The following is a 7,295-nucleotide window of genomic DNA, read 5'->3' as shown; positions in this document are numbered from 1 at the left end:
CTCCCCTCTGCTCAGAAGGACATACAGTTCATGCTCAAATTAGATAATTTGTTGGTTTCGGATAGTTTGTAACGATTCAGTATCCATCTGCAAATCACCCCTGATCACCCGCATCCGTACTATCACTAAGAGTGTCTGGCACAGTTCGTAATATTGAAAAAGAATTTTGAGAAAAAACGTTTAGTGTTTCAGTCTGAAGAGATCCATTAAGGCAGACCCATATACGTACACCACCTTCCTCTGTAGAATTCTGGAGGCAGTCCTTTGGCTGCATTTTCCTTCTGGTAGAGCAGTAAAAAGTTCAGCGTTGTGGTTCTCACGATTCCAGGGTCTGTCGTTCATGTGCCAGGCCCAAGGTGTCACAGCAATCAGTCACTGCCTGATGTGATTAAAAAAATTGGACCTTGTCATTGTGTCGCACTCTCAGTTTGGCAGCAAACATGAGACTATATTTGATGCTATGTTCCAGTGTTCCCACAGGATATTCTTGACCGGCTCGATGTTTTTACGTAGGTCCTGGACCCTCCGGGTGTAGTTAGGGAAAATAAATATGGTCTTGTCTTCAAAGTCCTGTGGGCTATGGAAGTGGACGTGCTGTAGTATGACATCCTGGTCCCTGTAATTATACAGGCGAGCTATTAGGGCCATGGGAGGAGCGCCCGGTCGAGGCATTGGCGCCAGAGCTCGATATGCCCACTTAACTGTAAAAAACTTTGAGAGGCTTTTGGGCTTAAGAGTATTACCTATCAGGTCCTCCAAAAATAATTCCTCAGACGGGCCCTCTTCTCCCTCCGGAAATCCTATGAGACGTATTTTATTTCTTCGTGAACAGCCCTCCGCGTCTTCAAAGCAGTCCGCCATTTGTGCGATGTTGCTCTTGAGCTCCGTCACAAAGACCCGGAGGGACATGACTTCTGGATTTAGGAATTCTCTATCACCAGCAACACATTCAGCTACCTTGCGAAGATCCAAACACATATGGTTAACATCTGTGACTAAGGTATCCATCTTGACCTCCAAGGCTGTCCTGATGCCCTGTATGGCCGCTAGGACCTCGGCAGTGGCCAGCCCCTTGGTTCCCTGGTTCGGGCTAGATCGTTCTCCCTGAACCTGACTTTAGGGCCCATGATCTGGGATAGTGTATTGATCGATTTTGTTAGACTGTGCAGGTTTAGAGCCCTTGTCTTTTCCCATCATGGACATAGTTCCTCAATAGTATTGTCAATAAGCACACCCAGCCATACTTGACGGGCCACCAATCTGCACCTGCCAGGCCACCAGGCCCCCTCCACTAGACATCTTCACATGGCAGCTCCTCCCTTGCACTCATGCACAGACACCATGAGCCCAGAGACAATTTCCGCAGCCCGTGTTGTCCATACTGAAGTGACGTGTTCTAGGGCATCCCATCCTCTGTGTCTCTGGCAGACTTCCACATGGAGGCTGAAGTGTCTTGCAACTCACACTGTCTCACCTCGTCAGTCAGTGGTGGCAGTGAAGGGATGTTTTCTCAAGCACTGTTTTTGAGCAACTGGGTAGGAAAGGGCCCTGCTGATTTTAAAGGCTCCTGATTGCACCCATGGGTCTGCAGATCAATTTCATTAATCACCTTTAAAGTCACTCAGCTTCTTTTTTGTCACCTTGGCTGTAGTGCACATAACAGGGAAACCTGAAGGACGGTCTCACTCCACAAGGAGGTGGTGGCCCCGCGAGTCACAAGGACGCCCCTGACCCACAAGTTCTTATTTTCGAGAGCACTTCAGATATGCTCTCAGCATGGCAAACGGTAGGGTCAGGTCCAGCTGCAGCACAGGTCAGGCAAACCCCCAGGGGTAGCCAAGGTCCAAGGAGCATGAAATGACATTATCCAAAGAAGTGGCAGGCCTACCCAGGCCATGTTTCACTTCAGGGGTGTAATCAACCCAGAACCCAGCCACTCCCCTCTCCCCCCGTTTTCAGGCATGTGGAGATATTGACGGCCCGCGTTAAATACTGTGCAGGGATCCCACGGCAGATCTTTTCTCCAGTAACCTCCAGGGATTTCCCAGATGGCATGTCCAGAGCAGCACGGGCTTCCTCATCCGCCAGGCCTAGTCTCCCCACCGGCACTGCTCCACACCTCATCTATCGTTCGTTTGTTCGTTCTTGAGATTTATTCGATTTTTGTTTAAAATCATAAAAGCGTACATTTAAAAACACTCATGACAAAAGTTACATACAGAAGTACAAAATGGCAAGAAGATAAAACATTTGTCCATGCTGCATGAATGAGTTCCTTGGTTTCATAGTAGAATTCATGGTTTTCCATACCCATGGCCAATGTACATTGTTACGGGGGGATTGAAGGCGGAAAAGCCATGGCCACACAGTGCACGGGTGCTTCTGCCCTTCAAGTGAACTGACTCTGCCTTTGGTGTTAGTCGAGGGGTATATACCATGCTTGGATAAAAGTCGCGTAGGTCCCAGATGGATATAGGGCCAACACCTTCACGGGGGTACAATGTTCGCAGGTAGGGAACGGCTAAACTGCTTCTAAATTTTATTAAAACAAGATCACCGTCAATATCTTTTTGTAGGGGGCCTAGCCATCCCACCCTTCTAACAGACATGATTGTACCGTCAAAACCTAGGGGCCGGGGCCTGTTTTTAGTTAACCGATACGTGACTTTGCTTAGTAAGTCTTGTTCCTGCTCGGTTTTTCCATGTTTGAGTGCTGGGACTCCCGCAAGAACACACACAAAGGGTGCAGCCTCCGGGGGTAGCTGTATATGAGTTGTATTGTTAGGCTCTACTCTTGTAGCAGTATATTGTAAAGGGCCGGGGTTGGGGTTAGCTTTAGGGGCATTGGCGGGTGGTAAGATAGGGACTAGGGGATGCGTTTGATTGTTACTATTTGTACCAGATGAGTGAACTAACCATTTGATCGATCTGTGACAAAAAATTCGAATTGAGGGAGGTTACCAATTGGTCTATTTTTTCTTCCAATTTTAGAGGGGGGTTAGTTGCAGTCAGTGGGGAGCTAAAACACAATTTTTGTTGTTTTGATTTATTCCCTGTGGGCCTGACCACATCCCACTTCCTTTTGCTAGATAAGGACTGTGGAAGAACTGTGTTTGGTGTATTGACATTTTTGGGTAGTGAAGGGTGTTCCAGGGGGCTGGCGATTGGGGTTGAAATACTAGTTCGTTTAGCGGGGCAAGGGAAGGAACTTTTGATTTCATTTCTGACTTCCACAGTGGCATACCTTGTTTTGCAAAGGGAATTTAGCTCGTCCAACAGCGAGAGGTGTTGCGCTATACCATTCGTTGGGTCAGAAGATTGGTTGGTAGATATGCTATCTATAGTCTTGGCAGGTTCATTCGTAATGGCGGTGGGCGGAGATGGCCTACAAAGAACTTGTGACCCAGAACGCAAGCCTCTCTGGTTGATAGATATATTGGTCACCCCTTGCAAGTCATCGTGGGTGTGCAAATGTTAGGGTATAACAAGGTCTCATGGAAATCAGCGGGTATTTAGAGAATTGTCAACTACAGTCCAGTGGGGTAATCCCTTGCCAGAATGACAGGAAGGTCAAAAAGTTGTTACCTTAGCAAAGTAATGGGGTCAAGGGGGGTGCCCCCGTCCCGTCCTCCTCGTGCCTCTAAGGGCCACAGAGGGCCCGCCCTTTGCCCGGGCTTCGTCCGGCTAGTCCCGCGCGCGTCCCGCGCTGCGGGAACTGGATGTGGTAATATAACCCGGTGAGCTGGGGGCGGGCCTCCCCACAGGTGCAAGCACGCACGGGCTCCTGGTCCCTGGAGTCCCGTGCGGCGTGATCTTGCTGATAATGTCCCCTCAGTGGCGGCTTGGCAGGTGATGGCGGAACCCCTCCCGGGGATGGCAGCAACAGCAAGGGAGAAGGTCCGGCGAGCAGTTTTCAGCGCCCGGTGAGCTGGGGGCGGGCCTCCCCACAGGTGCAAGCACGCACGGGCTCCTGGTCCCTGAATTCCAGTGCGGCGTGATCTTGCTGATAATGTCCCCTCAGTGGCGGCTTGGCAGGTGATGGCGGAACCCCTCCCGGGGATGGCAGCAACAGCAAGGGAGAAGGTGCGGTGCACGACACGGGACCCGCAGCAGCGGGTCCGGCGAGCAGTTTTCAGCGCCCGGTGAGCTGGGGGCGGGCCTCCCCACAGGTACAAGCACGCAGGGCTCCTGGTCCCTGGCGTCCCGTGCGGCGTGATCTTGCTGATAATGTCCCCTCAGTGGCGGCTTGGCAGGTAATGGCGGAACCCCTCCCGGGGATGGCAGCAGCAGCAAGGGAGAAGGTGCGGTGCACGACGCGGGAATCACAGGATGTGCACCTCATCTATCAGTTATGATTAGCACAGGCCAGGGTCAGGGTGAAAGAGTTTCTCCCATAATGGCTCGACAAGGGACAAAGGGGCTGCATCACATGGCCAGACCAAAGGTTCTTGCAGCCTCTGTGCGACGTTTATTCATCCGGAAGCGGGCGACCATGTACTGTCCCCAGCTGCAGCGCCGCTGCCACCACTCCTGCAGTGCCAATAGTGCACGATCGCAGATGTGCCATTGCCTGACCAGAGGTGCCCACGCCCCACTAGCACCAGCAGCGTGGCTGCCGATGGGGGGAGCTGCTGCCGCCATGTCAGGCACCATCTTGAGTGAGTAGGTTTTTCTGCTGCAGGGCCCGGTGTTGGCACCACTCACTTTGACCACAACTTAGCACTCCCCGGATCAGAGATTTAATCTCCGGAATAAACATCAGTCCCCCAGGGCAGGCCGTTGCACAGTCTGTTGGTGTCGGCGATGTGTCCGCTCTGTCCTCCTCAGTCTTTGGGCCAGCCCATCAACGCTCTCCGCCTAACCTTAGGCCTCAGTCTCAAGAGCATGGCAAATTCTTCTTCAAGGCACCAGAAATACCTGTCTGTGGGTTGAATATCCTCCCGGGTCAATGCAGGGTCTAAAGCAGCTAAAATGAACAGAACTGCATTAACAGGGTTGCAGGTTTGTGCAGTATTTACATTTTGTGAGTGGGAGCTAATACAGGGCACGTCTAATTGACCTTCTTGTCAGGCCATGACCACTTCTAGTAGAATTCTTAGTCAAATAAGGGTGCTGAATGATAAGGGGCGAGTTGGGCAGCATAGCAGACAAACATGGGGTTCATGGCTAGATCCAAAAAGAAGCTAGATAATGCACTCCAGTTTACCGAACACATACAATCTTTTAAATGTTTTTAACATAGGTAAATTTCCCCTGTATTACGCGCTCCCTTCGGAGGAGCTCCAGCAAGGTTACTTTGGGAAGTTAGTATTTTATGATAAAAAATCTACATGGAGGATAAGTGACTCAGTTAATAGAGACATTTTTTTACTTCTGTACCTAAAATTTCACAGTTCATGACTGAAACTGAGGAATCTCTAATGAACAAGGTAATCCATTGGTTGAGAGCCGTTCGGAAATATCTGTCTATTATCAGAGAGGAGATCCATAAGGTAGATAGATTAACAAATCCTCTGCATACATATAATATTGTTAGAGTGGTGTTTTACAATAGAGATATATTTACAGGGTTAGAGGCAATGGATTCTTATACAATTTCGAATGCCCCTACATTCATTGCTATCAGGTATAATCTGAAAGAAACAGGTTAGTATTAGATTCCTTACCTTAGAATATCCCCAGGCGTCAGTCTGGATCCGGAAACTTTTGCGTAGCAGTACTCCTGCGCGTCGGTAGGCGTCGTCTGCAGGCGTCCCCTGCGGCTCCGCGTCTGTCGTCGGCGTCGTGCGCCGTGATGACGTCGCTGGAGTATATAGACGCCGCCTCCGCGCGCTGACGTCAGTTCTTCTTTTTTCCGCGCCAGTTAGCGCAGATCCGAAGCAGTACTCCGGTCTTTGACCAAAGTTTTTGAATCTTTTTGATATCTTCTTACGGTGCCGGTAGGATGCCTGGTTTTAAGAACTGTGACGACTGTGACCGCACGATGTCGGTCACGGACCATCACCGACTCTGCCTCCGGTGCCTAGGCCCCGACCACGACGTGGATGCCTGCGTCGATTGCTGGTCCTTGACGAATAAAGCTAGGCGGGAGCGGTCCCGCTAGCTGCTCGAGCTCCGGGTGTCGGCCCCGCGCCGAGAGCGGTCCCGGTCCGGCCGGAGCTCAAGGGAGCGATCGAGGGAGCGGTCGCGGAGCCGCCACGAGCGCTCCGGGAGTCGTCACCATTCCTCTGGTTCCTCAGGTAGGAAGCACAAGAAGTCGGGGCGTCGTCATCGTACCCCGACTCCCCCCGACGCTCGCGCGATGGGGCCGGGGGTTCGGGTGGCCCCACCCCTGCGTCTCCGCGTGAGTCGCTGACGCGGCCTGCTCCATACCCTGCAGTCCCTGGGCAAGGCGCGTCGCCCGAGGAGATAGAGGCGTTCCTCATGGCCAGAGGGCACTGTCTCCTCCGACGGGGCCTACGGCGCCTTCGGGCCCTGTGGTCCCGTCCGAGGGCCCTAGCGGTTTGGGTGCTCCTGCCTCGACGCCGTCGGGTGCTCCGGCCCCGGCGCCGCCGACGGCTCCGGCCCCGGCACCGCAGGGGCCTTCAGGGTCGACGCCGGCTGGTCAACCAGCCTCTCCGGCGCCGATTCCATTGGGGCCGCCCCCGCGCGACGCCGGTTCTCCGGCGCCGGGCGGCGCCGCCCCCATTTCCTCTCCGACTCCGGACGCGGAGTCGAACCGGCTTCGTCCGACGCCGATGGGGCCTGTGGACCCCGGGGAGCCGGTCTACATTGTTGATTCCGAATATGGTGAGGATGTAGATTACGGAGAGGAGTGGGAGGGGTCTGAGGACCCTCTGACCGCGAGTGTCAGTACAATGTGGACTGGACGGGTGACTTGGGTGACGCCAGTGGTCTGGATGACTCCCCCAACCCTGGCTTTGTCACGCCTCCTACCGTGGCTTCGGAGGAGGGGGCAGCTTATTCAGTGGTGTTGATGAGGGCTGCCAAGGCCTTAAACCTTAAGCTCCCCGTCGCGGCCGTGAGGACTAACATCCTCACTGAGGTCCTCAAACCGCAGTCATGCCCACAGGAGCCACTGCTGCCGTTCAACGAGGCCTTAACTGACGTTCTTTTGGGCATGTGGTCCAGGTTCGCCTGTTGATAGGAACGTGGCCAGACGCCACCGTCTGTGTACGGATGACCCCAAGTTCTTGTCCACCCATCCCACCCCTGAGAGCCTGGTGATCCAGGCCTCGACTTCCCAGACCGCATTCCCGTCGGCCCCGTCCGACCGGGAATCTAAGAGGTACGAC

Source organism: Lissotriton vulgaris, chromosome 7 (genome assembly GCF_964263255.1).
Source record: "Lissotriton vulgaris chromosome 7, aLisVul1.2, whole genome shotgun sequence".
Classification (NCBI taxonomy): Eukaryota; Metazoa; Chordata; class Amphibia; order Caudata; family Salamandridae; genus Lissotriton; species Lissotriton vulgaris.
The sequence above is the reverse complement of the archived record's forward strand: the minus strand, read 5'-3'. Positions refer to the sequence as shown.